Source organism: Geotrypetes seraphini, chromosome 2, assembly GCF_902459505.1.
Source record: "Geotrypetes seraphini chromosome 2, aGeoSer1.1, whole genome shotgun sequence".
Lineage (NCBI taxonomy): Eukaryota > Metazoa > Chordata > Amphibia > Gymnophiona > Dermophiidae > Geotrypetes > Geotrypetes seraphini.
The window spans coordinates 93,096,785-93,123,996 of record NC_047085.1 but is presented as its reverse complement, the minus strand read 5'-3'; the positions used below and the strand labels follow the sequence as shown (position 1 = coordinate 93,123,996).

At 39.8% G+C, this 27,212-nt stretch overlaps 1 long non-coding RNA gene across 1 annotated transcript in view; it reads right to left on the bottom strand.

The window, feature by feature from the left end:
* Positions 1 to 11,631: 11,631 nt before the first annotated feature.
* LOC117355581 overlaps positions 11,632 to 27,212 on the bottom strand; it is a 70,492-nt gene continuing 54,911 nt past the window's right edge. The window contains exons 2-3 of the long non-coding RNA XR_004538402.1: positions 23,677 to 23,838; positions 11,632 to 11,928 (exon numbers count right to left, since the gene is read on the bottom strand). This is a non-coding gene — a long non-coding RNA (uncharacterized LOC117355581). The remainder of the gene's footprint in view (positions 11,929 to 23,676; positions 23,839 to 27,212) is intronic.

Sequence of the window (27,212 nt, the reverse complement as noted above, 5' to 3'; positions counted from 1 at the left end):
CCAATATAGGAAAAATAGTAGCAGAGAAGAGATGCCAAGTGTCAGGAAGAAAACATTAATTTTATTGTTGCTCTTGTTCCTTTTTTATCCTTTTGTACTTTTCAAAAAAAAACCTTAAGTTTCCATGAAAAATGATGTTTTTGCAGCCCACATAAACTTAAGCCTTGTTTATTTGGCCCATGTCAGTCTTTGAGTTTGACATGCTTTCTTTAGGGTGTAATATCTAGGGTATTATTTTTATTTATTTATTTTATTTTCTATACCGTTCTCCCAGAGTAGCTCAGAAGGGTTTACATGAATTTATTCAGGTCCTCAAGCATTTTCCCTGTCTATCCCAGTGGGCTCACAATCTAACTAATGTACCTGGGGCAAAGGGGGGGATTAAGTGACTTGCCCAGGATCACAAGGAGCAGCGTGGGTTTGAACCCACAGCCTCAGGGTGTTGAGGCTGTAGCTGTAACCACTGTGCCACACTCTCCTCGTTATTTTTGTGTGCAGCCCTATACCATAGTTGGTGGAGGTTACTGGATGTTATTGATGGTGGGAATGGGTGATGTAGGGGTGAAGGGCATATGTGGTCCCTCTCCACAAAATGGAAGTAAGGAAGACGTAGGGAATTACAGGCCGGTAAGTCTGACTTCTGTGGTAAGCAAATTAATGGAAACGCTTATAAAACAGAGAATGGTGAAGGTTCTAGAATCCTGTGGATTACAGGACTGGAGGCAACATGGATTCACTAGAGGTAGGCCTTTTCTGACAAATGTGATTAATTTATTTGACTGGGTGACCAGAGAATTGGCTAGAGGGAGTACGCTACTTGTGGTATATTTAGATTTTAGCAAAGGCTTTGACAGTGTTCCACACAGCCATCCAATAAATAAACTGAGTGCCCTTGTGATGGTCCCCAAAGTGGTAGGCTCGGTCAACAACTGGTTGAGTGGAAGACGACAGAGGGTAGTGATTAATAAAGATCGCTCTGAGGAAAGGGATGTTACCAGTGGTGTGCCTCAAGATTCTGTTCTTGGGTCTATTCTTTTTAACATTTTTATAAATTACATTGCTGCAGGGTTGTTGGGTAACATTTGCCTCTTTGCAATTACCGCCCCATTTCCAACCTCCCCATAATCTCCAAACTACTAGAGAAGACAGTGCTCCACCAACTGCAACCTTTCATTTATCAACAAGAAGCTCTATCTCTACTCAAGTCAGATTTCCAACCAAGCTATAGTACAGAATCTGACCTCCTTGACATCATTGACGACAGCTGATCAATGCTGGATAAAGGAAATGATGCCTTACCGGTCCTGCTTGACCTTAGTGCTGCCTTCGACACTATAGATCATCAACTTCTACTAGACAGACTCGCTGACATAGGAATCAAGAACTCAGCACTGCAATGGTTCACCTCCTTCCTGGATCAAAGAACACAATCTGTGCTACTAGGGACAGCTAAATCAAACCCCAAATCAATTAAATACGGAATTCCCCAAGGTGTCTTGCTATCCCCTCTCCTCTTCAATCTGTATATCAGGCCAGTCATCGACATTGCACACAAATACAACATTAAGATTTACTCCTATGCTGAGGACCTTCAATTATTGCTCCCCCAGGTGATGATCGGCCAACCCAACTCACTAACCTCCTACTCTGCCTCTCTGATATGAAAAACTGGATGACAGCCAATAAACTCCAGCTGTATGCCTCAAAGAATGAACTACTCTGGATCAGGAAAAAGAACACTACTTTCACCCGTCCAACACTATCCTGGGAATCCACCCCCTTAACAGCAAAAGACCAGGTGCGAAGTCTTGGAATTATACTGGATGGCTACCTGTCCCTCTCCACCCACGTCTCACAGGTAGTTTCCACATCTTTTTACTACCTACGCCAACTGCGAAGGATCAAACCCTATCTCCCAGAAACAGATTTAGCCCAACTGCTATATGCCTACATACTCTCTAGACTAGACTACTCCAACTCTCTATTCAATGGCATCGCTGCAAGAGATCTAAAACGCCTCCAAAAAGTCCAGAACTCAGCAATTCAACTCCTTTACAACCTCAGCTACCATGACCCCATTACTCCAGTGCTTTATGCAGGTCACTGGTTACCAGTTAAAAAGCGATGCATCTTCAAAGCCCTGGTCATGACACACAAGAGATTCTACCAAAAAAACCAGCCTACATAGCATCCAAGCTACGCCTTATTACTCCTAACCACCCCCTCCGCTCCAAAGCAGAACAAAGACTCAGCATTCTCGCAGGGAGATCCCTCCGAATGAGTATGGCATACAAACGATCCTACAGCCATTTCCTACCTCAGCCATGGAACCGACTACCCACACAGATCAGGTCGCTAGACTCACTAATGACCTTCAGCATTGCAGTAAAGACCTTCCTCTTCCGCCAATTGGGCCATTAAAAACTGCCTCCTCAATATACTTCTCCTAGTACTCTTCGCTATGACCAGTCTGGTCTCTAGAATAAGCTGTTATTGTCTACTGTAACCTATTTGTTGTCATGACTAGTCAGTTTTCAAACGATTGTAAAAGTCTACTTGTAACCTGTTCTGAGCTTCTGGGAGAATGGGATAGAAATCGAAATAAATAAATAAATGATACCAAAATCTGCAATAAAGTAGACACCCAGGATGATGTGACTAACATGAAGAAAGACCTGGCAAAGCTTGAAGAATGATATGAAATTTGGCAGCTAAAATTTAATGCTAAGAAATGCAAGGTCATGCATTTGGGCTTCAAAACCTGAGGGAACAGTACAGTTTAGGAGGTGAAGACCTTAAGTGTATAACAGAAGAGAGGGACTTGGGTGTGATTGTATGTGATGATCTTAAGGTGGCCAAACAGGTTGAAAAGTTGACGGCAAAAGCTAGAAAGATGGTAGGGTGCATAAGGAGAGGTATGGCCAGTAGGAAAAAGGAGGTATTAACGCCCCTATATAAGACTCTGGTGAGACCTCATTTAGAATATTGTGTACAATTCTGAAGGCTGCACCTTCAAAGGAATATAAAAAGGATGGAGTCAGTCCAGAGGAAGGTTACTAAAATGGTACATGGTTTTCATCAAAGGCATATGGGGACAGACTTAAAGCTCTCAATCTGTATACATTGGAGGAAAGGTGAGAGAGGAGAGATATGACAGATACGTTTAAATACCTACGTGATGTAAATATACATGAGTCAAGTCTTTCATTTGAAAGGAAGTTCTGGAATTAGAGGGCATAGGATGAAGTTAAGAGGTGATAGTTTCAGGAGTAATCTAAGGAAATACCTTTTTACAGAAAGGTTGGTAGATGCGTGGAACATCCCGGTAGAGGTGGTGGAGACAGAGACTGCCTGGTTTCAAGAAAGCCTGGGATAGTCACATGGGATTTCTTAGAGAAAAGAAGAAAAAATGGTTACTGTGATAGGGCAGACTGGATGGGCCATTTGGCCTTTGCCATCATGTTTTTATGTTTCTATGATTACAAAGATGAGTGGAAGTGAATTATTGCTTCTGTGGGTACTGGTTTGCAAGGGAAAGAGGCAACAGAAGAGGAGAAGGAGGAGGAGGAGAGGCCATATGGAAGGGATATATGGGCCCAGAACACAGTTCATGGATATGATAGTAGAGGTATGACTGTACATTTCAGTACAACCATCTACAGGGAGACCTAGAGTCCAAAAATGGAGGAGACAGTTGTCGGTGACGGTGACAGTGACAGCTGATGGTGACCATGCTTTAGCCTTTTTTTGCCACAGGATATTTCCTGCCTGCCAGCTACCTCATGCTGCATTTGCCAGTTTCTATTTGGTGAAACATACACTGAACAACACCAAATCATGACAGACTTTTATCAAGTGGTACATTTTGTCTTTGTACAAAAGACCACACTCAAACACCCAGAAAACCAGCTGCAGGAAAGAACGTGATCTATAGGAACTAAATGTCCTACAATTTGTTAAACATGCAGGTCATCTGAATTATTTTATTCCTACAACCATCTCAGAAATAACCGAAGTTTTAGATTTTCAAATACGAATGGAAGGAGAATTCTTCAATGTAATTTGATTCAAATTCCCAGTGCTCAAGGACTGCCAGATTCTTGCTAATTCCTTCTTAATATATTAATTCTAGATCTATGGTAAACAAGCTACATAAAATTAAACATTTGTTAGTGGATAATCAGCTTGGCTTTTTATTTCAAACAGAAATTTGGCTTGCTTTAGTCAACGGCCCTCAAACCCCCTGTTTTACAAAAATGCGCAAGCGTTTTTAATGCTGGCCAAACAGCTCTGATGCTCATAGGAATTCTTTGAGCGTTGGTGCTGTTACTGCTGCGACTGGCACTAAAAACGCTAGTTCGCTTTTGTAAAAGGAGGTGTGGTGGTGGGGGAGGCATTAATATATAAGCATTTATTTAAACTTATTTTACTAGAATTGCTTAGTTCTCCTGTTTAAGATTATCTCCTGTTCTATTCAAGATGAATATCAGGTTCCATTTGTTACAGTTTTAACTTATTCTCCTCTGGGGAATGGAGCCCAAAAAAATGATTTCTTTGATTTATGTCCAGACGGTTAGTTGTAATTTTTTTAACTTAGATAATTTTTTTACATTTATATTAACACAAGATAAGGAAAATGGAAATGCATTACTATTAACAATTAAAGGAAAATAACCCTTACAGGTAATATCCAAATTAAATTCCATCAAGCTCACATTAGTGAGAGGAAAATGCCTTATTCTTATTCACCAACAAATAGGAAAAAATATAGGAACAATTTCCTAACTATATAGGTACAATAAATTCTTGCTTATCTCCTTTACCTAATCAGAAAAATAACACAAACCCTATTTCTCATGAGCTTTAAGAAACAGTTCCAGCTGTATTGAATCCCCAAATATCCTTACTCTGAAAATTTATCAAACATTTGCATGGAAATTTCAGAAAAAAAGGTGGCTCCTCAGCAGCTCGAGGTTTTAGTGCCAAAAAGGCTTTTCTCCTGAGCTTTGTGGACCTGGAACATATTAAGACTTTGGGCTCCTTTTATCAAGGTGTGGTAGGGGTTTAATGCGTGGAATACCGCGCATTAAACCACCTGCCGCGCTAGTCGCTAACGCCTCCATTGATGAGGCATTAGTTTTTTGGCTTGCCGTGGTGGTTAGCGCGTGATAAAATGTCCGACGTGCTAACCCCGCTAGCACACCTTGATAAAAGGAGCCCTTTATCTCCACAAAATTTTGCCTCTTTATTCTTGAAATAGATAATTAAAGCTCTCTCAGATTTGTTCACATATAATTAGAAGAGTAGCCCGAGCCTGTATAACATCTTGTGAATCCTCAAGAAATTCAGTCAAGTTAAACTCTATTGTTACAAGTTGGTTTGCTCCCTGTTCCACCATCAATTAATGTTTTTGAGGAATATAATATTGAGTAGAAATCAATAAGGTTTCAGCATTATGTATTCCCAATATCTCTCTGAGATACTTCCTAAAAAGAATCTCAGAGGATATTAAGTGTGTCAGGAAAAATTCACTAAAGGGCTTCTTCTATCAAACTATGCTAGCAGTTTTTAGCGCAGAGAGCTGCGCTGAATAGCCCGCACTACTCCTGATGCTCATAGGAACCCAAGCCCATATTACACTCTAACTAGTACACTTTTAGTGGAACATGTGAGCCCTCCAAAACCCATCAAATGTATAGGTATAGGTGATACCTGTTGGCATAAAGTCTATTATTGTATTGAACAGTTGGGTACAGTAGATTTTGGGTGGGTTTTAGAGGGCTCCCCATGCAATGTAAGGGAATAATGGTGAGGTGTATGCCTGGGACATTTTTACAAAGTTCACTGCAGTGCCTCTTTGGTTGCTTACTGCTCTGCTAGGATGTCTATATAGCCAGTCTACTAAGAATGCTGGCTCCCTATATATCCTAATGGGTTGTTTTTATCTGTTTTTCCTTTAGACATTTTTTTTCTTTTTGAAAATGGTCCTAAAATATAGACACATTGGGCCACATTCTGTAAAGGACATTTAAAAATTAGGCGTTATTTAGATGTCCAGCATCAAATGCTGAGCGCGATCTATACTGCATAGACGCACTATATAGAATTGCATTCTGCAGTGCTGAGCGAATCTAAGCGAGTCTATATTGTTAGACGTCCTTTGCAGAATTGCCTTTTAGGCATTAAATAGACATCCAAATAACGTCTAATGTTACTGGGTGTTAATGTTATGACATCATTAGAATGGCAATTTTATGCTATTTTTTTACATTAAAATTGTATGCAGTAAAAGTCTGGCACCACTATTATATTTTATTTAATTATCTTTTAATTATTTATATACCACATATCCTATGTGGTATTTACATTTGTCTCCTTTATCATATTTCTCTTATGTTCTGGTTGCCCAGGGTCACAAGGAGCAATGGGGGATTAAAACCAACAATGTCAGGGTGCTAAGGATGTAACTCTAACCATTGCACACACACAGTCAGATAGTAAACTGCATGTCAATTCCAAAGCCAAGGTTATAGCCTCTTGATTTACAAACAGTCATTTCTCTAGGATAAATATCAAATATGTACCTTCAACACTTCTCCAATTCCTCTTTTGACCACTATGTTCCTCAAAGTACATTAAAAAAAAAAAAAATATATATATATATATATATATATATATATAGCATACTAAATCCTCTGTTTTTTAGTAAGAGGATTGCTTGCAAAAGCAGATCTACTTTTGAGCATGAGTTGAGCAGTAGATAGTGGACATAGTAGTCAGTTAGGTGGACATGACTTAGGCTTCTGCATATAAGTGAACTGGGCTTCTATTTTTTTAGGTTTAATAATGCATTACTAAAGCAAAACACATGAAAAACATATATATATATATATATATATATATATATATATATATATATACTAGTCTTTAAGCCCATTACATTAACGAGTGCTAGAATAGATGTGTGTTTCTGTCTTTCTTTCTTTCTTTCTGTCTCTTTCCTCAGCTGTCTACCACCACTCCTTGCCTGCTCCCCTGGCCAGCAGCAGCCCTTCTCTCTTCCTTTTACCTCCCCCGTGTCCAGAAGCACCCTTTCCCTGCTCCCCCTGTCCAGCAGCAGCCCTTCTACCTTCCTTTTACCTCCCCCCTGTCCAGCAGCACCCCTTCACTTCTCCCCCTGTCCAGCAGCAGCCCTTCTCTCTACCTTTTACCTCCCCACTGTCCAGCAGCACCCCTTCTCTGCTCCCCTTGTCCAGCAGCAGCCCTTCTCCCTTCGTTTTATCTCCCCCCTGTCCAGCAGCACCTCTTACCTGCTCCCAAACTGCCGTTCCTACCCTCCGTCCATTGTGGCTTCCTGGTCTCTTCTGGCCCACTGACATGAACCGCTGCCGCCACTGCTGCTCTTCATTTGTGTCTGCCCTCCTCTTCAAAGCAGCCTACTGAGGATTGCCAGCCGGCTGTAGTGAACCTCACAGGCCACTCTCCACCTTGGTAGCACGTTCCCTCTGACGCGATCCTGCTCCCTCCTCTGATGTACGGGATTGCGTCAGATGGAACGCTTAGGGTTTTATTATAGCTCATGAAAAATATATATATTGCATACTAAACCTCATTTCCAAAAGGTTAAGAAAAGAAAAAGAGATACACTACTCACAATGGTTGTGCTTCAGAGCAAGTGGATGTGTCTGATGCACAATCTTGGCATCATTGTGATATTACATTACATTACATTACATTAGTGATTTCTATTCCGCTATTACCTTGCAGTTCAAGGCAGATTACATCCAAACTAAAAACAAGAATTACATTTCAACTTTGAAGTAATAGAATAAATGATGAGATAAAATTTTAAGGGATAATTATGGGTATTAGATAATGTTTGGTAATTAGAAAAAAATTAGAGAGGACTAAGGGTTTATAGAGTGTTGGATGTTGGGTTAGGATTGTTGTGCTGGATAGGTTTAACGTGTTTTTTGAAGAGTATGGTTTTAATTTCTTTCTTGAAAGTTTTGTGGATGAAGATAACAGAGTGGTGAGTTGTTTGTCCAACTTAGCTGCTTTGGAGGCTATTAAGTTGTCATAGAGTTATTTTTGTTTGACATTTTTGGATGGTGGGTAATAGAATAGTGAATGGGTTCTTCTGTGTCTGATTGAGGAGCATTGATTTAGTCTGTTATTCCAGTAAGTTGGGCTTTCTCCGTTGATAGCCTTGTAAAGTAAGCAGTAGAATTTGAAGTTCACTCTTGCTTCTATTGGAAGCCAATGCGAGTCATGGTATGCCTCTGTGATATGGTCATATTTTTTTAGTGAATAGACAAGTCTCAAGGCTGTATTCTGCACCATCTGCAATTGCTTCATCATGGTCGCGGGACATGGTAAGTATAGTATGTTGCAGTAGTCCAGCATCCCAAGGATTAGAGATTGTACCAATAGTACAATTGCTTCTTTTCGAAGAATGATCAGATTTTTCTCAGATTTCTCATGGTCATGAATGATGTCTTTATTATTTTGTTAATTTGGGGTTGTGTGTTACAGCTTCTGTCAATCGTGATGCCAAGCAATTTTAAAGTAGGTTGTATTGGGTTTGAAAATGAATTTATTACAAGATAGGAATATGTGCTGAGGTATCTGACCATACTTGGGATTTGAATCCGTGACCTTTAGAAGATGGAAGCTGTGCCTTTAACCATTGAGCCACAGGCTCTTTCTTTTAGGCAGTGGTTCCTGCCATGTGAGATGATACCTTAAGACAGCATAACCATTTCAAGGTAAAAATAAGTTTATCTCTGTACCCTTTAAAAGGCAGGTGCAAATGTAAATGACAAAGTCCACACTCCATACTCTTTTATGAGACCAAAAAGAAACTGTTAAGCTACTGGGGGTGGGGGGTATAGGGATTTGACCGGTGGAAGATGTGCTTTTAACCACTGACCCACAGAAGCTTTTGTTTAGGCAGGAATTCCTATTATTTTCAGTGTCTATCTGCCATCTAGGTGCATATTGATGATGTCACAATGATGTTAAGATTGTGCATCAGACATGTCCATTTGCTCTGAAGCACATCCATTGTGTGAGTATTGTATCTCTTTTTCTTTTCTTAACCTTTTGGAAATGAGGTTTAGTATACAATATATATATATATATTTTCATGTGCTTTGCTTGAGTAATGCATTATTAGACATCTTTTTTCGATTATTATCAAATAGGAGTCCTCTTTAGCCCCAAAATAGAAGTTTAGTATGCAGTATTTTTTTTCATGTGCTTTGTTTGAGTAATGTATTATTAAACATATTTTGTCCTCAATATCAACCTGGAGTTCTCTATACCCCATAAATAAAAGCCCCGTTCACCAATAATTAGATGCCTATGGCATGCCTAAGTGCCGCCTAAGTTGCATCTACTTAACTCGTGCACTCAGCTCACGCTCAAAAGTAGACCTTGTTTTGCAACACCTACATTTTAGGCGTTAGGTAGACTTGTTCGGGCACTGAGCAGCATGCGATTCTGTAAATGGACATCCAAATCAAAGCCACTCCTATGACATGCCCATGGCACATCCACGCTTATTTTTTTAGACACAGATTTTTCCAATCGTGTCCACAAAATTGTGTACATCTATTTGTAGAATCGCGTACAGCGTTTGGACGTCTAAGTTCCAATTAATGCTTGTTAAAGTCATTAATTGGACTTATCCACTTTATTTGGATGCCTAAGTCAATGGACATCCACATTATGAACATCTAAAGTTAGACATTCTTTACAGAATCTGGTTCATTGAGCTCAAAAACATCTTGCAAATGGCCAATTCTGAAACAAGTTGGACATTTTTCAGGTTTGAGTATGACCATTTTCTCTATTGGAGTTTAGCATACTTTTTTCCCCAAAACATCTAAAATTGGATTTAGACATTACAGTATATTGCAAATGCTCTTCACATAACTTGTTAGATTCCCTGCTGAATGTTGATGGTCTGATATCTAATAATGAGACCATACTCCATAGTTCATCTGAGTTAGCTCTATATTTTAAAAAGTGAAAGATATCCAGTCTCAGTTATTGGCTACAAATCAGTACCCTACATTGAGAGGTTCAGATCCTTCAACTTGTCCTGTTGATTGCAGGGTTTGGCAATCACGGTCCTTAAGGGCCACAACCTAGTTAGGTTTTCAAGATTTCCACAAGGAATATGCATGAGATTAATTTGCATGGACTGCTTCCATTGTATGCAAATCAATCCCATGCATATTCATCATGGAAATCTTGAAATCCCAACTAGGTTGTGGCCCTTAAGGACCGTGATTGCCCACCCCTGGCTTATGATGTTGGTTTGACGTGCTGTCATCTATTGATATTAAATGACTACTACTCAGATATGCCACATCTATACTGAAGAATACATAGGGATGTTACTAATTATCATCCAGTTGCCTCAATTCTCCTTCTGATAAATATTGTGGAAGGATGAGTTACCAGTCAATTGGACACTTAGTTAAATTTCAGTTACTTCATATCTCCCAGTCTGGGTTCTTAAAAAGTTTCAGTACAGAAACAATGGTGAGCTCACTAATTTCTCTTAACAATCAAATGTTGAGTCAGAGAGGTTGTTCTTTAATAATATAATTTGATTTTACTAGTGCTTTTGACTTGGCCAACGATCAATTATGAGGGGTGCTAAAAGGTTCTCAGCCCAACCAGCTTCCTAAATTTTGAAGTGATATTTTGCCACTGTAGCTATAAACAATGTTACTTTGTTTTGCAAAGTGCCAATTTGCAGAATCGTAATGCCATGTTTTGACATTGTTTCAGATCATTAATTGAACCGTGTCAATGAAAAGTGTGGAATTCCAAGCCATCATGAAGTTCTTCTTCCTGCAGAAGAAAACTCCAAAGGAAATCCATGAATGTATGATGCAAACATTGAGTGACAAATGCCCATCATATTCCACAGTGAAGAAGTGGTGTGCAAACTTTCAGTGTGGAAATTTTGAGACTGAAGATGCAGCATGGTCTGGGAGGCAAACAGTGTCAGCTCCTGAAATTATTGACCATGTCCATGACCTGATTTTGGCAGATCAACGAATATAATCTAAAACAATTGCCGAGACATTATAGATATCCAGGGAATATGTTGGATGTTTAATCCATGTGCAGCTGGATATGCAAAAACTGTCAGCCAAGTGGATGCCTAAATGTTTGAATGCTGACGAGAAATGGCATTGAGTGGACACTTCCAAGTTGATTTTGCAGCATTTTCAGTGAGCTGGTGCCAAATTTTTGGAATGACTAGTTACTGTTGATGAAACATGGTTATACTACTATGATCCTCAGACAAAACAGCCCTTGCAATGGTGGCACTTAGGTTCTCCAAGGCCAAGGAAATTCAAGACTCAAACGTCAGCAAGAAAGGACATGGCCACAGTATTTTCGGATCAGGAAGGTGTAGTAATGATTGACTATCTTCCAAGGACCCAAACAGTTGATGCAGAATATTACTGTAACTTGCTGTACTGATTAAAAGACAATAAAACAGTTATTCACAAGAAACTACAATGAAACACACTGAGGGATGCATTAATGTACAAATTTCAATTGTATCCAAAATATACCTCTTAATAATTTTTTGAGAAGTGTGTCCTCAGTGTGAAGGCATAAGCTATGAGTGCAGCAGACCAAAGGTCCCTTCTTATATGCTTTACTTCTGCATGGTTTCTTTAGCCATATGTCACACCAAAAGCAAGAAAGAAACTGCAGATGGGAATGTACAAGGACAGGAATCTTTATTTATAAAACCATATAAATTTGTAATCCTTTAAAAATGGCTCTCATATATGGACCTTATACATTGTCCGAGATGTCCAATGTATCACTGCAGACTTGTTGGATTTTTCTTCGTTTTGCCATACGTCACACATCATCATAGGCACACACCTGTGTGAATAAATAAAATGTGAAATATAATGATTAAAGTATAATAATTAATACCTGTGGGAATCGCTACAAAAATAAATTAACTTATCTTGCTGAGGATAATTTTTCATCTTCAATTGATCCCAGATAAGCTTGAGCACATGCAGGTTCTATTTTCAGTTTTGGGAATACCCCCTTCATCATGAACCCCTCAAATAAACTTAAATTTGCACACAAATTAATCTCTAATTTTTAGATGCCAACATTTGGCACTGACTCACATAACCACTCCTGTAACATGTGTTCAAATGGAGAGACAACCCCGTTTCCGCCTATCATTGCTTCCTGCTAGTGATGTCACATGAAAAAAAAAACTTTATTGAGCAGCCAACAGCTCACAAAGTCACAAATGCTACTAGATAATAGTGTTCCATTCAGTGCAATCATTTAATCCTTGGGACATATAACAGTATGAAATTCAAAAATCCAATATTGTTAATGTAACTGTATACAACCTTTTTTTATCTTCCTTGAATGTCTCAGAAATTAATTTGATAATGAATGACCTCAGGTTCTCAAAGACATGTTTGTAATCCAGGCAGTATGGTACAAGAGGGGCAGTCATCATTGCTGTTTTTGTGTTCCAGTAGTCTCATCTTTATTTGCCTAATGGTACGTTCCAATAGCTGATAGGGGCAATCACATATATTGCCCAAGTTGACTTACAAGTAGTCCTAGCACTTTCCCCCCTCTTTTACTAAGGTGCTCTAACCGATTAGCGCACACTAATCAAATTAGCGTGCACTAAATGTTAACGCATCCATAGACTAACATGCATGCATTAGTGTTTAGCACACGCTAAATCGATTAGCGTGCACTAATCAGTTAGCGCACCTTAGTAAAAGAGGGCCTTAGTGTTTCTCAATGCAGCGCCTTAGACAGGAGAGCTTCACACCTGTTTTGTTTGAGATTTTGTTTGTTTTATCCAATTTGGTTTCTGATACTCTATGTACTAAACATCCGGGACCCCTGAGGAAGAAGTGTTTTTCGAAACACGGACCATGTTGGGTTCGGTACACATGAGAACAAGGACCAATCTTTGGATACATTTATGTTGTTTATATATGTTTTAATGAATTTTATTGAATAAATTCCTGCACCTTGTACATTTTTCTGCAGTTGTTTTGGCTTTTTGAAAGGCTTTTCATAACCATGTCTCTAGCTAGTGAAGAGAGACCATGGGCTCCTTTTACTAAGGTGCGCTAGCGGTTTTAGCGCGTGCTTAGTGCGAGCTACAATACCGCATGCGCTAAATGCTAACGCCTCTATAGAGCTTGCATTAGTATTTTTCGTTTAGTGCGTGGTTAGTGCATGCTAATCTTTAGTGCGCGCTAAAAACGCTAGGGCACCTTAGTAAAAGGAGCCCCATGTTTCAAGATGGAGAGTCAATGCAAAGGAATTGGGTATAAATCACAAGTGGTTTTCTTAATAAAGATCAGATTTTTCTCAAAAACTGTCAATTCTGACCAAGATGTTGCATAAGAAAATGAAGGAAGCACATCTATGAAATGATGGAAACTGCATAAGTAGGAGATGAAGGGGAAACTCTCCTGTTGATGGTGCTGGGGCTGCTTGATAACAGTAATCATAACACAATCAGATTTTATATAATCCCTGGAATAAGTTTACACAGGAAATCCAGTACAACAGCATTTAACTTTAAAAAAGGAGACTATGATAATTTGAGAAGAATGGTAACAAAGAAACTTAGAGGAGCAGCTGCAAAGGTCAAAAATTTGCATCAGGCTTGGATGTTATCCAAAAATACCATCCTGGAAGCTCAGGCTAGATATATTCCATGTATTAAAAAAGGAGGATCAGCAACTAGCATGGTTAAAGAGTGAGGTGAAGGAAGCTATTATATCCAAAAGAGAATCCTTCAGAAAGTGGAAGAAGGATCTAACTGAAAATAATTGTACACAGCACAAAGAATGAAAAGTCAAATGCAAGGTGCTAATAAGGAAGGTAAAGGGAGACCTTGAAAAGAAGATTTTGCTGGAAGCAAAAACACACAGTAAAACTTGTTTAGGTATATTAAAAGCATGAAGCCGATAAGAGAATCAGTTGGACTGCTAGATGACCGAGGGATAAAAGGAGCTCTCAGGGAAGATAAGACCACAGCTGAGAGATTAAATGAATTCTTTTCTTCGGTCTTCAATGAGGAAGATGTGTGTGTATGTGTGTGGAGGGGGGGGGGGGGGTGTTACCAGTGCTACAAATGGTATTCAATTCTGATGTTAGCAGGGCATAAGTGGGGCAGGGTTGAAAGGCAGAAAACAGAGTAGGTTTAAATGGTCAATATACTCACTAAAGAAGGGTAAATAGTGAGGTTTCCCTAAGGGACTAGGAACAATTTCAAGAATTTATTCATGAGGTTAATCAGTTGGATCCTAATGTTAAATTCACATGTAAAATAGGGATCACTAGTACTTTTTTTTTTTTTGGGGGGGGGAGGATATAGAAATATTTTAAACTAGTGACAATTGGTTTATTAAATCTATTCATCACAAAGAGTCAGATTGCATTACTTAGTACCATAGTAAATGATGGGAGATAAAGACCCAAATGGTCCATACAGTCTGCCTAACTGTACATGCTCTATAAATTAATGATTTAATTTAAATTGACCTTTGTATTAGATATTTTTGGGTCAGAATTCAGGGCTCTGCCTGGTAGTGTGCTTAGGTTTTATCTACTAGAGTCTCCATCAAAGCTCACTCCAGCCCACCTAAACCATCCCAGCCGTCAAAGCCCTCCCTACCCCATCCTCAACTGAATGGCCATATATAGGACACAGACCGTGAAATTCTGCTCAGCACTGGCCTTACTCCAGTCACTACCCCAAATCAGTGAGAGACAATATACCAACTGAAGAGGCTATGTTCAAATGCTTATGAGTATAAGAAACAAGTAATAGATATGTGTAATAGATTTATTAAGAAATCTTACCCTGTTAGTTTTGTCAAGGACATCTATAAAAGAGCTTTGAATTGTCAGAGGGAATGGCTATCAGAGTCCCCACAACCTCAAGTAAATCATCCCTTAGAATGTGTTTTACCATTCCCAGCAAATGTATACTAAATTAGAATATTGTTTATAAATACTGGCCAATTCATAACGTTCATTAAGATTTGAGAAAATGAAGTTGCATATCAGAGAAGTAAAAATTTGGTTTTTGACCTCTAGAAACATAGAAATATGATGGCAGATAAAGGCCAAATGGCCCATCCAATCTGCCCATCCACAGCATCCACTATCTCCTCCTCTCCCTAAGGGCTCCTTTTACAAAGCTGAAATAGCATTTTTAGCGCGCACAGAATTGCAGCACGTGCTAAACCCGCGCTATGTGGCTAGAACTAATGCCAGCTCAATGCTGGTGTTAGCGTCTAGCGTGCGCGCAAAGCACGCTAAAACCGCTATGGCAGCTTAGTAATAGGAGCCCTAAGAGATCCCATGTGCCTGTCCCACGCTTTCTTGAATTCAGACACAGGCTTTGTCTCTGCCACATCTACTGGGAGCCTATTCCATGCATCTACCACCCTTTCTGTAAAAAAATATTTCCTTAGATTACTCCTGAACCTGTCACCTCTTAACCTCTTTTTATGAACTCTCACTCAGGAGCTTCCTTTGAAATGAAAGAGACTCGTTTAATGTGCTTTTATACCATGTAGGTATTTAAACTATTTAAACATCTCTTTCATATCTCCTCTCTTCCGCCTTTCCTCCAAAGTATACATATTGAGATCTTTTAGTCTGTCCCCATACATTTTATGAGGAAGACCATCAACCATTTTAGAAGTTTTCCTTTGAACTGACTCCATCCAGTTTATATCTTTTTGAAGGTGTGGTCTCCAGAATTGTACACAATATTCTAAATGAAGTCTCATTAGTCATACAGGGACATCAATATCTCCTTTTTCCTACTGGTCATACCTCTCACTATGATCCCTAGCACCCTTCTAGCTTTTGCTGTCACCTTTTCAACATGTTTGGCCACCTTAAGATCATTACATATTATTACACCCAAGTCCCAGTCCTCTTTTGTGCACAAAAGTTCTTCACCCCTTAAATTGCACCATTCCCTTGGGTTTTTGCAGTCTTGGCATTAAATTTTAGCTGAAAAATTTCAGCCCATTCTTCGAGCTTCGTCAGATCTTTCTTCATGCTATTCACACCATCCGGGGTGTTTACTCTATTGCAGATTTTGGTATTATCTGCAAAGAGGCAAATCTTATGACAGCCCTTCATCAATATCACTTACAGAAATGTTAAACAGAACAGGCCTAAGAACAAACCTTGACACAGACCACTGGTAACATCCTTTTCCTCACAGTGATCTCCATTAACCACTACCTTGTCACCTTCCACTCAATCAGTTCTTAACCCAGTCCATCAGGTTGGGGCCCATACCAAGAGCACTCAGTTTATTTAATAGATGCCTATGTGGAACACTGTCAAAGGCTTTGCTGAAATCTAAATACACCACATCTTGTGCACTTCCTCTATCCAATTCTCTGGTCACCCAGTAAAGATCCTCAAATAAGGATACAAGAACATCAGGGGCATTGCAGGTGTAATTGTTGTATGTATTGTAAACACGCTCTGGAAATCAATTGAATAATTATTCCTCATAGTAATAAATGTGTTTTCTTGTGTGCTTGTATGGATTGTAATTCAAAACAGGTCATATATTGTATAATATGCAAATGTAGTTTGTACTACATATGGCACACAAAAATAATTAAAGTTCGAATTGCAGAACATTTGTCCAGTATTAGAAAAATAGATGCCTCTGACAGATAATCAGTTGTTCAAACACCACTCAGTGTGTTATTTAAAATTAATTGTGCTTTACCAAGTAACATTAATAAGGGGTGGCGATGTTTCTCAGTTTTTGCAGCAAAAGGAACAACAATTTATTTACCAATTTGATACAGTAATTCCTCAGGAATTAAATAAGGATGTGGAACATCAGCATCAGCAAGGCCGTTTGGGTTGATGTCACTGCCACCACGATGTAGTATGCCTCAAAAGTTTAAAAGATTTGAGAGAGGGTCCTAGCCGATGTAACATCTTGGTATTGAGCCGGCGTTTGGCTATTCCACCCTATTGTTTAGTTGGTTAGTATTTTGATTCTATGGTGTCTGATTAAATATAATGTCATTTAGTAATATTGTTGCAAAAATGAGTGCACAAACTATAGCATGATTGAGTAAGATATATAACTATTAGGTATGTTTTAAAGATAAATTTTCCTGATAAAACTGAAGGCAAAACTTACATCTGAGTTTGAGAAAGCCATTACATGTGTTACACATGTTGATATCATTACAGTAGACTCTCAAGCAACCAGAAAAAAATAATCAAAGAAATACTGTAATACTTTAGGTAAAAATGAAAATAAAATCAATTTCTGCTGGAAATGGTAAGTGTAAACTTGGCACGCCACACCTGAGTAAGCCCATGCTTTGTCTACCACAGTCCAGTAATTTATCTGGAACAGTTTATGGTATGACATAATATAGGGTATACTAGTATTAGGTCTATTTTTAATAGCAACTGTCAAGCAATCATAAACTACATGTATCCGGCATCTATCAATCCCCAAGGGTGCCGGTTAACTGAGAATCTACTGTATCTTATGGGAAAGCCCATAGTTCCATGAGAAACAGAGGGACAATCCTATATACGAGGTCGCAGAAGGAAGGACTGAGAATAATTAGGGAAGGAGGGTAGGATAGGAAAGGGGTAGGATAGGAAAGGGGTAGGATAGGATAGGGGTGGGGCATAGTAGTGATTGTTCGGGACATGATGTAGCTTGCTGGACATTATTGGATGTTGTAAACTGTATATTATTTTGAAAAGCTAATAAAAAAAAAAAGAGTCTGAGAGAAACAGCAACCACTGCCGGAGCTGTACCATTTAAGAACATTAGATAGAGAGTGAGCCCACCAGGACAGATAGGGAAAAATGCTTGAGTACCTGAATGTAAACCACTTAGGGGATCCATTTTTAGCGCACGCAGGATATTACCGCGCGCTACGCAGCTAGAACTAACGCCAGCTCAATGCTGACGTTAAGGTCTAGCGTGCGTGGCAATTCAGCGTGCACTATTCTGCGTGTTAATCCCCTAACGCAGCTTAGTAAAAGGAGCCCTTAGGCAATAAGTGGTATCTAAATAAATAAATAAATTTACATCTATATACTATTGAACTTAAATTAAGATATTATATGGACCCGCTGTATTTTTTTAGTTGAATGCATGTGCTGAAAAGTTCACAGGGGGATTGACTTCCCAGAAAATGATATAGCAATTTTTAAAGGCACTTTTCCAAAGATAAAAATTTATTTACTTGTGTAAACCCCTCTAAAAATCATTCTATTTTACTGCCTGAGAATTAAATATACCAGTATTTTCCCTCTCCTACCCTACCTCATATATCATCCTTAAAATGATTACTTATTAATTATTTTCTCTTTTGCCTTCTTTGCCTCTCTTCTAATGTTACATTTGCCTTATTAACATTTTCTTTCTTTTCTAATGTAGATTAGCTTCCTTGAGTTTGCCCTCCACTATCAGAAGAGATACGTTTGTGCTTTACTGGATTTTTAGAGCTTAAATCCCATACGTTAGCAGGTAGCAAGTACCAGCAAGAAGGTAGAATAGGTATATCTTAATATATCAAGACTTTTTTTTCAAGTTATATGGAAAGAAATGATCACCCTTCTAGAGTGGATAGTGACCTCTTGGAGAAATTTTGCCCTCTATCTATAGTTACATATGCTGTTTGTCACACTTTTCTCCCTCAGATTAAGCATTTTCTGTTTTATCCATGTCTACACCATGTTATACTGTGTCTTTCTGCAAAGTACAAAGTATATATAAAACATAATGCCATAAGAAGTATATATAAAGCACAGTGTCATAAGCAGTAAAAATCAAATTGCAAACTAAGACTTGGAGAGGGTTTATGGAGAGTTATTCTCAGCTTTTGTATGTCTATAACCTTTTGCTAGACGTGGAGAGGTTCTTTTCAGTTACAGAACAAATTAAAGTGTATGTGTTTCTAGTGATATATCTGAAACACATTTTCAAAACTGTCATAAATAAAATGTCTCCATTTTATGACAGTAATGCCCTAATTCATCACATTCTGAGCTCACAAAAATACTGTATGAGGAGCAATTGTCAAAGAGATTGCTAGATGCCAAGTCAGCACATATGACCTTCTACCTGATTTTCAAAGGGAAACTTATACTTTCCCTTTGAAAATTATCTTTAGACATAAAGGATCCATACAAGTTGCAGCTGCTTTTTTATGCAGGCACATTTTGGATGGAAAATGGCATACTGGTGACTAAGATTTATTAAAAATATATGGTAATTTATGCCATTAAAACACAATGGTGGTTTTTTTTTCAGAAACTCTATTCTTGTTTTGGATGTCTGAAAACTGGTATGTAGACATCCATATTGTATGGATGCCCAAATCCCTATTTATATAAAGCCAGGACATAGATGTCTAAAATCGTATTACTGTATGGCCTTGTGTCCCACGAGAACTGAGAGCAGCCATTCAGGGAGTGGCACAGGGCCAGGCTGAAGTGTAAAAAGCTTGCTCCTGCCTTGTGTGCTGCTGGCAGCAAGATATGATGAGGCAGCTGTCTAGCGAGGGAAGGGCAGAAGCGCGGAAAGTTCGCTCCTGCTGATACACTGGTGGACCACTGGTGGAATAAACTGCAAAACCATGTGTAACAAATTGTTAGTCAGTTGGGATGGATCCCTCCCAACTGCCCTGTCAAAGCAATCCTGTCAAAGCAGCTCCTGATTGGATAAGGCCCAACTTCGTGCAGGAAGAGGTCGGAGAGGACCACGAGTGATTTCCTGCACTTGCAGCGCTCCGGCTACTCTCTCCTGCCTCTCCTGCTGCTCTCTCCTTGTTGGCGGTTCGCGGTCCAAAAATACCGTGAATGACCGGGACCGCGAACCACGAACAACCGAGGGAACACTATATTTAGATCCTATACATCTTATGATGAAGACCACTGACCATTTTAGTAGCCTTCCTCTGGATTGACTCCATCCTGTTTATATCTTTTTGAAGGTGTGGTCTTCAGAATGTACACAAGAGGTCTCATAAGAGTCACTGGCCATTCTTCTCCCTATGTACCCAAGCATCCTTCTAGCTTTCTCTGTCACATTTTCAAATTTTTGTCCACCTTAAGATCATCATATACTATCACACCCAATTCCCATTCCTCTTTCATGCACAAAAGTTCTTCACTCCCTAAACTGTACCATTCCCTCTGGATTTTGCAGCCCAAATGCATGGCCTTGCATTTCTTAGCATTAAATCTTAGCTACCGTCAATGCTCTCACTAAGGATGAGCTGGGTGTAAGCAAATTTTTTTTCATATGAGTGACAAGTTCTAAAACTTTTTTTGTGTGAACAAGAAGTTCTAAAAACTAACAATTTTCCAGATTTACAAGTATTTTTATGAGCAACCATATAAAATGTGAGTGATGCTCCTAAAATGTATAAGTGATTGCTCATATGCTCAGCTTAGAGGGAACATAGGCTACCATATCTCTCCTCTCCTTTTTTCAAAGTATATATATTGAGATCTTTAAGTCTGTCCTCATCCATGTTTTGAAAAAGACCACTGACTATTTTAGTAACCACCTTCTGGACTGACTCCATTCTGTTTATATATTTTTGAAGGTGTAGTCTCCAGAATTATACACAGTATTCTAAATGAGGGTCATCATCACCTCCTTTTTCCTACTGGTTCTTCCTCTCCCTGTATACCAAATCATCCTTATAGCTTTACTCATTGCCTTTTCTATTGTTTGGTCACCTTAAGGTCATCACATATGATCACACCCAAGTCCTGTACCTCTTTCTTTAGCAATCTTAGGTCACTCACAGTGCATCCCAGAATGCACTGCGAATGGAGCCTAAGATTCCTGCTGGCCCATGTGCCTAAGGCCTTTCTTATGGAAAAGGCCTTAAGAGCCGGGGACAATCAGGGTCTAAGGCCCCTCCCCAGCGCAACCCACATGCACTGGTAAGGAGCAGGCCCACCATTCATGAGAAGGTGGGCCAGCTGACTGGAGGTAGCAAGTATGCCTCTGGATGGCCAACATTTTAAGGTAGGGTGGATTCGGGGGGGGTCTTGGAGGTCGGGGGGGGGGGCTGATGGGATCTGGGGAGGCACGTAGGGTTACCTAGGTCCGCCTAAGGCTACTTCCGGGCTAAGGCACATCCACACCTAGTTGTAGGCAAGCTTAGGCAGGCCTACACGCCTCCCTAGGTTCACATAGGTGCCTACAATGTAGGCAGTCTGCCTCGGGAGTTTAAAAAAAAACAACAACACCTGTCCTGATTGGCTGGTTAGCCTGTTGGCCGCCTACAATCGGGACAACGTTTATAGAATTTGGCTTCCAGAGCCCAAGTTAGACATCTCAGCTTATTTGTAATTTGAGACAATGTGAAAGGACATTTTTCATATAATGTCAAAATCCAAGTTTACACGTTGTGCAGAAGATAAGCAAAAATCCAGAATAAACATGCTCATTTTCAAAACTGCAAAACGTCTATTTTATTTTTTTTTTTATGGATGTGCTTTATACATCTATCCTCTATGCATCTATCTTTATGAATCATTTTTTTAAAAACACACACACACATTCAAATGAAAAACACACAGCACTTGTACTAGACTGGCCACACAGACATCCCAGTAGATCAATGGGACACCATAGGGGGCACTGTATTATACTTCACATATAAGGTCCCAGGTGAGCATCTCACCATAACCCCCTAATGGTGTATGGTGAGCCCTCCAAAACCCACCCAAAACCTGCTGGACCCAACGGTAAACCACTCCATAACCTTTATTCCTGCTGCTGACACCTCACATATGGGATTTGGGTGTAGTTTGGAAGGCTCACAGATGCTACCATCAGTGTAATGGTTAGAGTTGGGTATGGACCTGAGTTTCCATCTTTATGGTTGACTACACTGTCCGCCAGGCTACTCCAGGAACCTGCTTGCTGCTCCACTAGGACTAGCTATAACATTTTAAGCTGTCATACAGGCAGGTATGTACTGTTTCATTTACATATTTGGGGGTGGGTGGGACGGGAGCAGTGACGGGTGGGACGGGATCAGATCATGCTTACATCTGGCCAGTTTGGGCACCTTTTTGGCATTTATGCATTACTGAACTTTGAAAAAAGGGTCCCATAGGTTGGAAAACACTCCCAAATCCATAGATCTGTATTCTTTCCATCTTTGTTCAAAGAAAATACTGAAAATGTAGAAGGACAGTGGTTGGAGGGAGGGGCGGAGGATGGACCACCCCGGGAGCTATCTTGTTGGGGGCATTGACACCTCTCCTCCTCTCCACTCTCTTGTATCTCTTTAATTCCTTTCTGGCATGAGAAGCCTCTCCAACCTGCTACCGGCGCTGGCCTTGGCTCTCCCTCTGAAGTTACTTCCTGGTCGTGGAACTAGGAACTGACATCAGAGGGAGAGCTAAGGTCTGTGCGGGCAGCAGGTTGGAGATGCTGCTCGAACTGGTGAAGAGTTTAAGAGGTACAAGGAAGGGAAGGCATGTGCGGTAGGGGGCAGGGAAGCAGTGTGTTGTGGGGGGGGGGTGAAGAAGGCAATGGGGTGCTTCCACCCCAGACACCTCCTATCCTCACTATGCCACAGTAGAAGGGTATTCAATATTTACTACTTAAGTAGGGTGACAAGGTTTGCTCATTCCAGAAGGGAGACTTTTTGGCTACTCCTGGTTTAAAAATTACATCCCAAAGCAGTGTAGCATTTGTAGTCCTTAATTCTATTCATTGAAATCAGTGTTACAGATCCCATAATGCACCAGGATGAGTTTGGCAGAAATCCAGGACTGGCCAAAATGTCTCCCTTCTGGAATTGGTATCCTGGTCACCCTGAGTTCCTTTACATATGTTTAATAGTATAATCATTACTGTCACATTAATATTTACCCCCTCTTTTACGAAACTGCAATAGCAGTTTCTAGTACGGGGAGCCGCGCTGAATGGCCCGCACTGATCCTGACACTCATAAGAACTCAATGAACGTCAGGAGCAGCGTGGGCCATTCAGCGCGGCTCACCGCGCTAGAAACTGCTATCACAGTTTTTTAAAAGGAGGCCTTAGAGTGAGATTTTATTTGTTACTTAATAATTCAGATTTATTTCACTTCAATATGGTATGCCAACAAAGTCATACTGGCATAGATACACAAAATGAGAGACATCCTTTGTACTGTACATAGTCCCCAATGTTTAACAATAAAAGCATCAAGAGACGCAGTTGCTCCTTTCTGCTCCCCAGAATTTACTTTCCTATATAATGTTTATACAAATTAAAAACTGTTAATAGCAAAACATTGTAATTGATTAGACTTTCTGTGTATATAGTTCATTTAAATTGCTTGGAAACACCATTTGTCAGCTTTGTGTTCTATTGACAATATTATCGATTTATCTGATTTTGGCTTTGTCTTGTCTCTTGTACATAAAACTCACATATGCAGTTCAAATGGGAAATGGCTGTATTGATTTTCTTAACTTGAGCCCAAATGCTAAAGATTTTTGGATAAGCTTTCTCATTACTTAAGCCAAAATCAATAAGAAAGAGCATCTTTTAATGAAAGAGCAGTTTGAGCAACGTACTTCAGAAATGGGGTCCTGTTCATCCTTTGCTTCACCGATCGATCTCTTAGGTTCCTTAAGTGAGGTCCAATTGGTTGACATTGTGGTTTGTCTTTGTGTATAAACTTGCAGCTTCAGAAAAGAGAAGATGAGCTCCAGAGACAGCAGAAGAAAACACTTTCTCTGCAACAGAAAAAAACATGGACACCTTGCTGAGGGTTGTACCATTATCCTCCAAAACTTGATTTTTATTATTACCATTCACATTACTGAATTTTGTGATGAAGAAAACGATATACTTTTTAATCCAGCTGCATGATCTTTGTTTATGAAACCATGTGCTAAAATATTTGAATTCTGGTAGATTATTCCGGGAATTGTGATAATGAGCCATCTTTTCTTCAGCACGACAGAAATATATTCTATTTAAGCAGCTTAGAACATATTACGTGGATAACCATTAATTTAAGAGGGCTTTCTTTCAGCTGCAAGTTTAAGAACATATGATTTATGAGCTTTGGACAGAGGAGTACAACCTGAAATTTGAGCTTGAGCAATGGAAGCCTAAAGCTGAACAGCTGCAGGATGAGTTGGGATATATCGTACAAGTTAATATGAGCAGGCCAAACATCAGGTACCGTACAAAGACATCATTAACTGCCCTGAACTACATAAATTAGACTGATTATGCTTTCACTTAATTAACCGAGAATGACCTATTGATATACAGACAGAGGAAGATAGAGACAGCATGCTGCATTGTACTGAATTTATAGGTTTTCAATTAGTTCTGCTATTCACTGTTACTGTTTGGAAAAAAAAAATGAATTTACCTTTGTGTTCTGTAATATACTGTAAAGGATTTCTATTTAGCACATTGCTTGGACTGCTTTCTTTCCAGTGAAGGTTTTTATGAAGGTTGCTAATAAATGTATGCACATTCATAAAAGAACATTTGCAATGTTTATTTATAGAAAGTATTTTGGCTAGGTAGTGGTTAACTCTGCTAATAGTTGGTGATCATGAACTCCTCGGGTCTATTATCTGCTGTCTCTTTTGTGTCCTCACAGAAATAGCAGTTTTAAAGGCTTTTAAGATATTCTTTTCAATACATTTAACAATCGAGTGAGTAATCTTGTTAATCTTCCTGCAAATGATAAAAATGTATTTTCTGAAATCCTGATGAAAATGTTATTTATACAAGAAAAATATATTTTATGTAACCTGTTTTCTGTATAGTTTTAATAATGATCTTTATATGCGCTGCTGTCCAGAATAAAATATGTTTTGGTTGTTAAAGAAATCTTGAATTACAGACATCGTCATTTTCATTGTAGCTTGCACAATTCGCTTTGGTGATTAATATAATTTCTTTTTTAATAATATGCCTGAGAAAATGTTTACTGTGATTATAGATCGATTTTTAATATTTGACACCTTCTCTCTATGGTTAAAGTATAATGAAAAATAAATTTTTAGTAACACAGACCCTTGATTAATGGTCTACATGATTTTGTTTTCATCTCTATAGTTCAAAAGAATATTTATCTTACCAATTAGCATATTTTTGTATGTCATTTATTGATCTGTATGCTGTGTCACTGAACTGTTAACCAAATATTTGAAGGTCTTGTAATCCAAGGTGGAACATTTTCACTAATGCTAACATGCTGATGTTTTCTCCTGCTTGGACACACTCATTGCATGCGCTTTGACAGCTGATCAATGTACGTCTGCAGTAAAGTGACTGCTGTAATGAAAACACTTACTGAAATACACTTGTACAATGCTAGAGAACAGGAACCTTGTAATACATCTGCACAGATATCTAGGGCTCCTTTTACTAAGCTGCGGTAGCGTTTTTAAGTGCACGCTGCCGATTAGCGCGTGCTAACCCCCACGCTACATGGAGAAACTAATGCCGGCTCAATGGAAGCGTTAGCATCTAACGCGCGCGCTAAAACCGCTAGCGCAGCGTAGTAAAAGGAGCACCCAGGGTCTTACAAATATGTTATATGCATTTTTAATTGCTCATATCTGGCCATATGTACAGAGTTTAATTTTTTTTTTAACTAACCCCCCTTCCTTTTACAAAACTGCACTAGATTTTTAGCATCAGCCATCACTCTAATACCATCAGAGCAACGCAGAGCATTCAGCCACGGTAGTGATTCTCCTGCGTCAAATGCATCGAAGCCCATAGGAATTGAATGAGTTTCGGTGCATTTGCTGCAGGAGAAGCACTATCATGGCTTTGTAAAAGGAGCCCTAAATTGGGCAACTTAAGGGTTATTTTAGGGGGGGGGTTAGTAGTTATGTTCTGAACATTGAATTCCACCTTTATACTAATACATTAAAAATGATAAAAACAAGTTCAATTAGTTTTTAGCTCCCAATGAGTTATCATCTCTCTTAAAAATAGAGTTCTTTTAAATATAAACTTTTAGATATTTATTGGGAGTCAAGACTAGAGAGCTGCACAGGTAAGGGGCCGATGGGAATCATGTGAGGTCCCTCCTCCCCCCCCCCCAGGGTCATGAGGATCCCACAGGAACCCGCGAAGATGGAGGCACCTTGAGGTGCTCAAATGTTACCTCAGTAGTGTACCTCCTTTTCCTGCCCTCCAGCCACACTCAAACCCTCTACAAAGTAGCATGCATAGCTCCCAGCGTGCCACATGCAGATGACCTGAAAGCCTTCCCTCTGACATCAAAGGGAGGCCTTCTGGGTCAGCCACGTGCATGAACCGCGGCCCTGCATAGAAGCAAGTGCAGCTAGAAGGCAGGAAGGAGGTGGCCAACCTGGACGGCTCTGATACATTCTCGAGGGAGGGGGGCACGGAAGTAGTTGGGCCACAGAAAGGAGGGAAGGAGCAAGCAAGCATGCATGTTGGGCCAAGAAAGGGAGAGAGAGGGGGCATGAGCTTGGGATAAAGGAAGGAGCACATTGGGACATGAACTTGGGACTCAAAAGGGAGGGAGGGAGCGCATTTGAATACAGAAGGAAGGGAGGGAGCATGAAAGAGAAGGGGGCATGAACTTGGGACATAGGATGGAGGAAAAGAGGAAAAGAGATGCTGAGGGGAAGGAATATAAAGGGAGAATTGTTGGGAATGGGTGTGTGAGTGAGAGTGAAAGAAAGATGGTTCACATGGGGAATGGAAGAAAGGAGAATTGTTGGATATATGGAGAGAGGATTGAGGTACAGATGCAAGGGGAAGAGAAAGATGAGAGGGAGAAATGTTGGACAGTGTGGAGAGAATGGAGGGAGAAATGTGGCATGGTGCTGGAGAGGGGTGGCTGGTGGGTAGGGATGAAAGATGCTGCACATGGTTCAGGGGATGAGAGAGGGAGAAATGTTGGATGTGGTACCCTGGATCTCTCTCTCTCTTTCCCCACTCCCTTTGCAGCAAGGGAGGGAATGAGAGAAAGAGAAATAATGGACAGTGAGTGAGAGAGAGAGAGAGAGAGAGAGAGAGATTGAGAGAGGGAGACATGTTGCACATGGGGGTAGAGGAGAGAGGAAGAAATGCTGTGCCAGAATGGGGAGGGGAAAAA